This window comes from Glandiceps talaboti, chromosome 23 (genome assembly GCF_964340395.1).
Source record: "Glandiceps talaboti chromosome 23, keGlaTala1.1, whole genome shotgun sequence".
NCBI lineage: Eukaryota > Metazoa > Hemichordata > Enteropneusta > Spengelidae > Glandiceps > Glandiceps talaboti.
The window spans coordinates 3,727,953-3,735,684 of record NC_135571.1 but is presented as its reverse complement, the minus strand read 5'-3'; the positions used below and the strand labels follow the sequence as shown (position 1 = coordinate 3,735,684).

General features: G+C 35.9%; 1 protein-coding gene across 1 annotated transcript in view; it reads right to left on the bottom strand.

Annotated features, from left to right (window-relative positions):
• Positions 1–7,585: 7,585 nt before the first annotated feature.
• Positions 7,586–7,732, bottom strand: part of LOC144452810 (uncharacterized) — an 11,631-nt gene continuing 11,484 nt past the window's right edge. Inside the window, exon 11 of the mRNA XM_078143964.1 lies at positions 7,586–7,732. This exon is cut by the window's right edge and continues 23 nt beyond it. The gene's annotated coding sequence lies outside the window, so the exon portion shown is untranslated.

Genomic DNA, 7,732 nt, shown 5'->3' with positions numbered 1-7,732 from the left:
TTTTACTTTTCGTCAAACCAGAATTTTTTTAAGGATTATATATAATTGAAAGTCAAAATATATTTTTTGTTAAAGTTTTTTTTTTTATTTTTTAAATTATTTTTTTTTTAAATTTTCAACTTTATTTTTTTCTTTCCCAACTTTTTTTTTTGGCCGAGTCTGCTGACAGGCGCCGGTGCAGAGCACGTCGTGCTCGTACCAGGCGCCTGTCACGAGTACGAGGCGTGACCTTTGACATCACGTTCTTATTACCTTCGAAATTGATCGCTCAAACATTATATCAGATCTCAAAACTGTTAATTGACGTGTGATAGTATCTGTTTTTTCCAACAACCGCGACTTCAGCCGCGTACGATCCATGTGCAACGGGTAAAGGTATTTCCAATGGGTCAGTCAGGTACTTCTAAGTTCTAGTACGAGCGCACATGTTGACGTCGACCTGCTGTATTACATACGTAGACGTGTTGTTCTCAACTTTGCATGTGTACTCAGAACACCGAGAGAATGTATACTACAATGTACGATGAAGTAAACTGAATCTTTACAACAACAACAACAACAACAACAACAACAACAACAACAACAACAACAATGATAACAAGGCGATAATAGCTGGTTTAGGTTGATATGTAATACAGCAGGTCGACGTCAATATGTGCGCTCGTACAAGAAGTAGTACCTGACTGACCCATTGGAAATACGCGTTCGCTTTTCCTCACGTTTTTGTTCCTAAAGCTGTTTTGCTCACGCTCACAGTATAGTGTACCATCTTATTTCAATTCTGGTCAGTTTCACAATAATGAATGTAATTGTTATTGATGCAACAAACTTTAGTTGTTTTAGATTAACTACCTATACCCTTTGCACATGGATCGTGTCCTACGTAACATCATGTAATACATCATACATGCGGTCGATAACCTTAACGTGACGGTGTACACATGTGTGTACGCGGCTGAAGTCGCGGTTGTTGGAAAAAACAGATACTATCACACGTAAATTAACAGTTTTGAGATCTGATATAATGTTTGAGCGACCAATTTCGAAGATAATGAGAAGGTGTATTTGACGCCGAAACACGTCGTAATGGATGTCGAAGGACATGCCTGTCACGAGCACGACGTACTCGTGACAGGCGCTGGTCAGCAGACTCGGCCCAAAAAAAAAAAAGTTGGGAAGAAAAAAAAAAAAGTTGAATTTTTTTTTTAGATTTAAAAAATGAAATAAAATAACTTTAACAAAAATATATTTTGACTTTCAATTATATATAATCCTTAAAATAATTCTGGTTTGACGAAAAATAAAACAATATTCTCAAATAAATGAAAACTTATTTCAATTGAAATAATGTGAACATGGAATAAAAGTACATAAACTGTTAAAATTAGTTTGTAAGTACGAAAAATATAAAATACTATAGCAAAAATAAAAAAATAATTTTGGCCTGAACGGCTTCCCATACTTATTAGGTAGTGTATCGGATAAATATTTCCAGATGCTTTTTTATACAAATAGGCGTCGTCTATTTGTTTTGTTTTTTCCATCGGGTCTCGTGAGAGGTTGTAGGGCTCGGTTGTTTTTGAACAAATTGCTTTTTTGTCAATTGTTCACGTTTTTCACAGTATAACATAGCTTTAAAAATCCGTTTGGATTAATGAATTGTTACAACCCGAGAAAAAAACCCATCATTACCAAATACTTTCAAGAAGATTAAACTCTACACACTAAGTGAAAAAGCAAAGGTTTCAGGCAACGAGTACAGTGACAAAACCTGCCTTTTTGAAGGCATATCATGAGCCACGATTCCATAACCCTGTTTACTGATATAATGCGACATGTTATGATAATCAAGTATGGCTGTTAGTGTTATATGTTATAACTTCCACAGATGTAAACAAACCGATAAAATCCGATGATCACCCGAACCTACATTAGAGACACTGCCCTGTTGTTTTTGCATCAATACGGTATATTGTTGTTTTTGTCCAATTTTCTTCTGAGTGTGTGAAGTCCTCTATTTGTTATTTTTCAGACCAAGAGTATTTCAGATATGTTTACTCTCGTCGTCATAGCAACTCTGCTGACAGTTCCAGCAAGTTATTGTGTTGATCTCAATGAATACAATTTGTGCTACGATGACGTCACTGGACGCAGACTTGATTCCTGTCTCTCTGAATCTGGTCAGCCAATATGTGGTACAACCAGAACCCACAGCTCCAACACACCAGGACGACTCTGGAGTTGTCACTGTGATGCCAGTTGCTTAGCAATGGGAGATTGTTGCTATGACTACAAAGAGATTTGCTTATCTAACTCTCAAAATGACACCTCTTCTTCAACTAACATGGTTGTGAACAACATCAAAAACCTGATTGCTGTCTGTGTCTATAATGTCTTGATGACACAAAGTTGTCCGAACGACTGGATTGACCACTACACTCGTCATCTTTGTACAACTCCCGTTACTGACAAAGGTATAAAGTGTGTGTATCTGTGTGTGTGTGTTTGTGTGTGTGTGTGTGTGTGTTTGTGTGTATGTATGTATGTATGTATGTATGTATGTATGTATGTATGTGTGTATGTATGTATGTATGTATGTGTGTATGTATGTATGTATGTATGTATGTATGTATGTATGTATGTATGTATGCATATGTGAATGTGTGTGTGCGTGCGTGCGTGCATATATGTATGTATGTATGTATGTAAGTACGTACGTATGTATGTATGTATGTATGTATGTATGTATGTATGTATGTATGTATGTATGTGCGTATGTATGTATGTATGTATGTATGTATGTATGTATGTATGTATGTATGTATGTATGTATGTATGTATGTATGTATGTATACATTTTGTCTTTATGTCTGTTTCTGTGTATGAAAATGAAAATACCGTTGTTTCTGAATGTAGTCACTATCCTGGTATAGAGTGATGTTGATTTTCGTAAAATTTGACTGTCAATGTCCTGGCTTTGCTAATCTAAGGTATTCCTACAAAAATCAAGTGATATAAATGTCTGCATTAACCTTTTCTTACAGAATATTCCTTGAGAGGGGTTCCTGTGACAGGACCTGATGGCACGGTATTTCGTAATATATTCTGTGCAACATGTCATGGGGTGGGCAGCCAAGATATGGAAATTTGGAAAGTAGAATGGTTGTGTCCACTTTCTGTCCATAGATCAATTGGTGACTTTCAAGCAACTGTGGATTTCGACTATATGCAAACCATAGAATATGCTAATTCTACTTACACCAGATCAGACTGCTACATCACACCAGTTTTGAGAGAGATGTCTAATTCTAGTCTTAGGCCTTGTGTTGGATTCATTGACGAATGCCAACCATCTCTTTACAGCAACGATTCGCAATTAGCACAACTCGAAAACGACACAGCAATGTGCAAGTCCTACTTCTCATTAGTTGAAGACAATTCACAAGGGGTAGGAAACAAGCGCATTTATAAAAACGTCCACTGTGCTATTTGTAATAATGTGTTTACATCCCTATGTGGAACAACTGGTAATCCCCATATTAGAGGTAAATCCACGTTCTCCTTGTCAATTTTGTTTGATATGCCGACGTTACAGCAAGTAAATATGAACGTTAGATTTTTATTCACCAACAGCCAAAAGTCCCATCAAGTGTCTTGCCCGACAAATAGTTTTTTCGATCCATTGTTAAATAACTGCATCCGCCTTTTTAGCTCTATCCAAGACACTAGCACCATAGACAACACTTGGAACACAAGCGATCACTCGTGGAACACAAGTTTTGATTCAAGTTTAACCACGTCCAACCATTCTTTTGATTATCCTGTCAATTTGACATGTAATAAAACCGAGAAGTTACGTTTAAACATATCTGAATATTATATTGAAGGTAATACCCTAGTGTATCAATTTAGGGGTTACACGTTTCGAACCATGGACTTTCATATCGTAGTACATAATGCATTTGTTTATATATGTGCCAATATCAAGTCCAACTTTCCAGTAGTGTCGACTGAGTATTGGTTAATATGGCTGACAATCACGTGTTCATTAGTATCTATAGTCAGTCTCACTGCACACATTATCATCTACTGTGTTTCTAAGGAAATCCACTCTTTTCCAAAGAAAATCATCTTAAATCTGGTCATATCAATATTAATCGCACAGGTTCTATTCCTCTCCGGCATGGGGATTAATGAATTCCCAAAACTTTGCTTCCCATTGGCTGCCTGTCTTCATTACACCTGGTTAACATCATTTTGTTGGATGGCCATTGTGAGTTTTGACATGTGTAGAACGTTTCGTTCTATACAGAAGACGTTGTATGTAAGCCAGGGGGTAGTCCGTTTGATTGTTTACCTGGTATGTGGGTGGGGTCTACCTGCTGTTGTCGTGGCAGTACTGGTTGCCATTGATATATGTGAATGTACTGGCCTTAGAATAGACTACGGAGCAGACAATGTGTGCTGGATTCGCAATGACGTGGCATTATTGTCATTTTTTATTGCGCCAATCATTGCCATCCTCGTTTTCAACAGCGTATGTGGTATCTCCACCTTTAACGTTGTTCGAAGTAGCTCAGCTACTGCTCAGGAAGGACATGAATGGCGAATGCAAATGATACTATGTTTGAAATTATTTATTGTGATGGATCTGTCTTTGTGTTTTGCGATTATGGAGACGTTCATTAACAATGAAATTCTAAGTTCTTTTGTAATAATCTTTAACTCTTTGCAAGGAACATTAATATTCCTAATGTTTATGCTACATGGCCTATTAACAGATCACTGTGTCACAAAAACACAAACCGATCCTGTTACTGACAATACACGTTGTCAAGACAACAATCAAATTGACTTAACAGAAATCTGTTAATCAAAGTAATATAATCTTGTTTTCCTTAATCATAATGTAGTCTCAAAATGGTGCAGATGAATTAATGACTTAAGAGGAAACACTTTACTATAATAATACTATATAGGCACGAGACATATATCCAGACGACAAGCACTTTATCTTGACAATAGGGCTCTTAGCTAGGGTAGCACTTTATCCAGACGATAGGCTCTTAGCTAGTGTAGCACTTTATCCAGACTATAGGGCTCTTAGCTAGTGTAGCACTTTATCTTGACAATATGACTGTTAGCTAGTGTAGCACTTTATCCAGACTATAGGGCTCTTAGCTCGGGTAGCACTTTATCCAGACTATAGGGCTCTTAGCTAGTGTAGCACTTTATCCAGACTATAGGGCTCTTAGCTAGTGTAGCACTTTATCTTGACAATAGGGCACTTAGCTAGGGTCGCACTTTATCCAGACTATAGGGCTCTTAGCTCGGGTAGCACTTTATCCAGACTATATGGCTGTTGGCTAGGGTAGCACTTTATCCAGACTATATGGCTGTTAGCTAGGGTAGCACTATATCCAGACTATATGGCTGTTAGCTAGGGTAGCACTTTATCCAGACAATAGGGCTCTTACCTAGGGTAGCACTTTATCCAGACTATAGGGCTCTTAGCTAGAGTAGCACTTTATTTAGACATTTGGGCTTTTAGCTAGGGTAGCACTTTTTCCAGGCGATCGCAATATAGGGGTTATAGCTATTATAGACCTTTTCTTCTGATAACGAATGTATTTGAATGATTCTCCTAATAAGGAACGAATTGGAATGATTCTCCTTATATGGAATGTCTTTAAATGGTTGTCCTAATATGGAATGTCTTTAAATGGTTGTCCTAATATGGAATGTCTTTAAATAGTTGTCCTAATATGGAATGTCTTTAAATGGTTGTCCTAATATGGAATGTTTTTAAATGGTTCTCCTTATAAGGAATGTCTTTGAATGATTCTCCTAATATGAAATGTCTTTGAATAATTCTCTTTAAAAGGAATGTGTATTCGGTTGACTCCTCTAATAAGGAATGCATTTGAATAATTCTCCTTATAAGGAATGTATTTAAATCATTCCCCTAATAAGGAATGTCTTTGAATGGTTCTCCTAATATGGGATGTCTTTGAATGATTCTCACAATACGGAATACCGTAATTAAATGATGTCTCTTGTGTATTTAAGAAAGATTTCGTTGTTATTGTTAGCATGTTTAAATCTAGTTATATCTGATCAATTTATTTGTCTGTCATATAATGTGTATATATAATCAATAACAATTGTCAATGTATTAAATACCAATTTATGTTGTTGAAAGGACTAGTGCCAAAAAGGCATAAATCCATTTTTTGTGATTTTGCTCTTTTAAAGCTGGACCATCAGCAACTGGAATGTGTTTTTGAAAATGTGTTTTAGGTACAATAACTTATTACTCGTAATAAAAAAAAACGGTATTGAATCACCTGTGGATAAATGTACTTTTTATAACTGTATATACTGTAATTGATTTTTGGGTCCGTACTCAAAGGTCAGTGTCCTCAACAGTGATCATGATTTCAACCTGTTTCTGCACTTCTTATGGATATGGGTAATATGAGGGAGGGATAGTGGTTGTTACATTGTACTTTGAATCATTGTATTGTCTAACATTGCATTATTTTGTGATTTTAGCATCCCATTGCTGCCACATTGGGTATAGGTTAAGGTTAGTGTTAGGGTTAGGGTTAGGGTTAGGGTTAATGTTAATGTTAGGTAATGTAATAACAGACCACATCAATCAAATCGCTGCTGATAAATATGCAGTGAATCAATAATATTGTCAGTTATTAATATTGTCAATTATTATTTGAGGTGAGGAGTGAATTTCACAGGAGGAAAATGCAACTATTTGGTAAGATATTAGGAATAATGTTGTGGTGATGTTGATCTCAGCTTGGGAGTTCTGCCCTTCAGCTCTGCCAATGGGATCCAAACATAGGTATTGATCATGATTAATGCATTTCAAACTTTTAACATTGGTGGCAGCGATGGGATTACATCCTTACCAGTTATTCTGCGATTCATGTTCTTTTTCTTGTCTGATAGCATTTTAATCCATGTTTTAAAAATAGTTATACAATAGTTGACTTATAAACTTTCTTTAGATGTTTTGATATAACCGATTGGTAAAAAACAAACTTGTATATTTGTTAAAGTAGTAAATAAAATAAAAGAGTATTTTACTCGATATTTGTCAGTTGTTTTATGTCGTCTATGTTTAATGATGAACATTAAATGGTAAAAAATAAATACAAACATGTGTAATGCAAATTCATACAACATAACTACATAGATACATACACACACATACATACATACATCCATCCATACATACATACATACATACATACACACACACACATACATACATACATACATACACACACATACGCACATACATACATACATACATACATACATACATACATACATACATACATACATACACACACACATATACATCCATCCATCCATCCATCCATACGTACGTACGTACGTACGTACATACATACATACATACATACATACATACATACATACATACATACATACATACATACATACATACAGAGAGGGGGAGGGAGGGGGAGGAGGAGAGAGAGCGATTAAACTCTGACTTTAACAAGTTTTTTAATGAAATGAATGATTACGTAATCCACAATCATGTTGCAGTAGTTCCTTTATTATAGACAGAAAAGACAAGAAATCATCTGGTGATAGGTCAAGCTTATCATGAGAAAATTAGATGAAGGGGAAAAATATCTCCGAATTGGTCATCAACTTCTGAACTTGATCTGATTGATTTTCC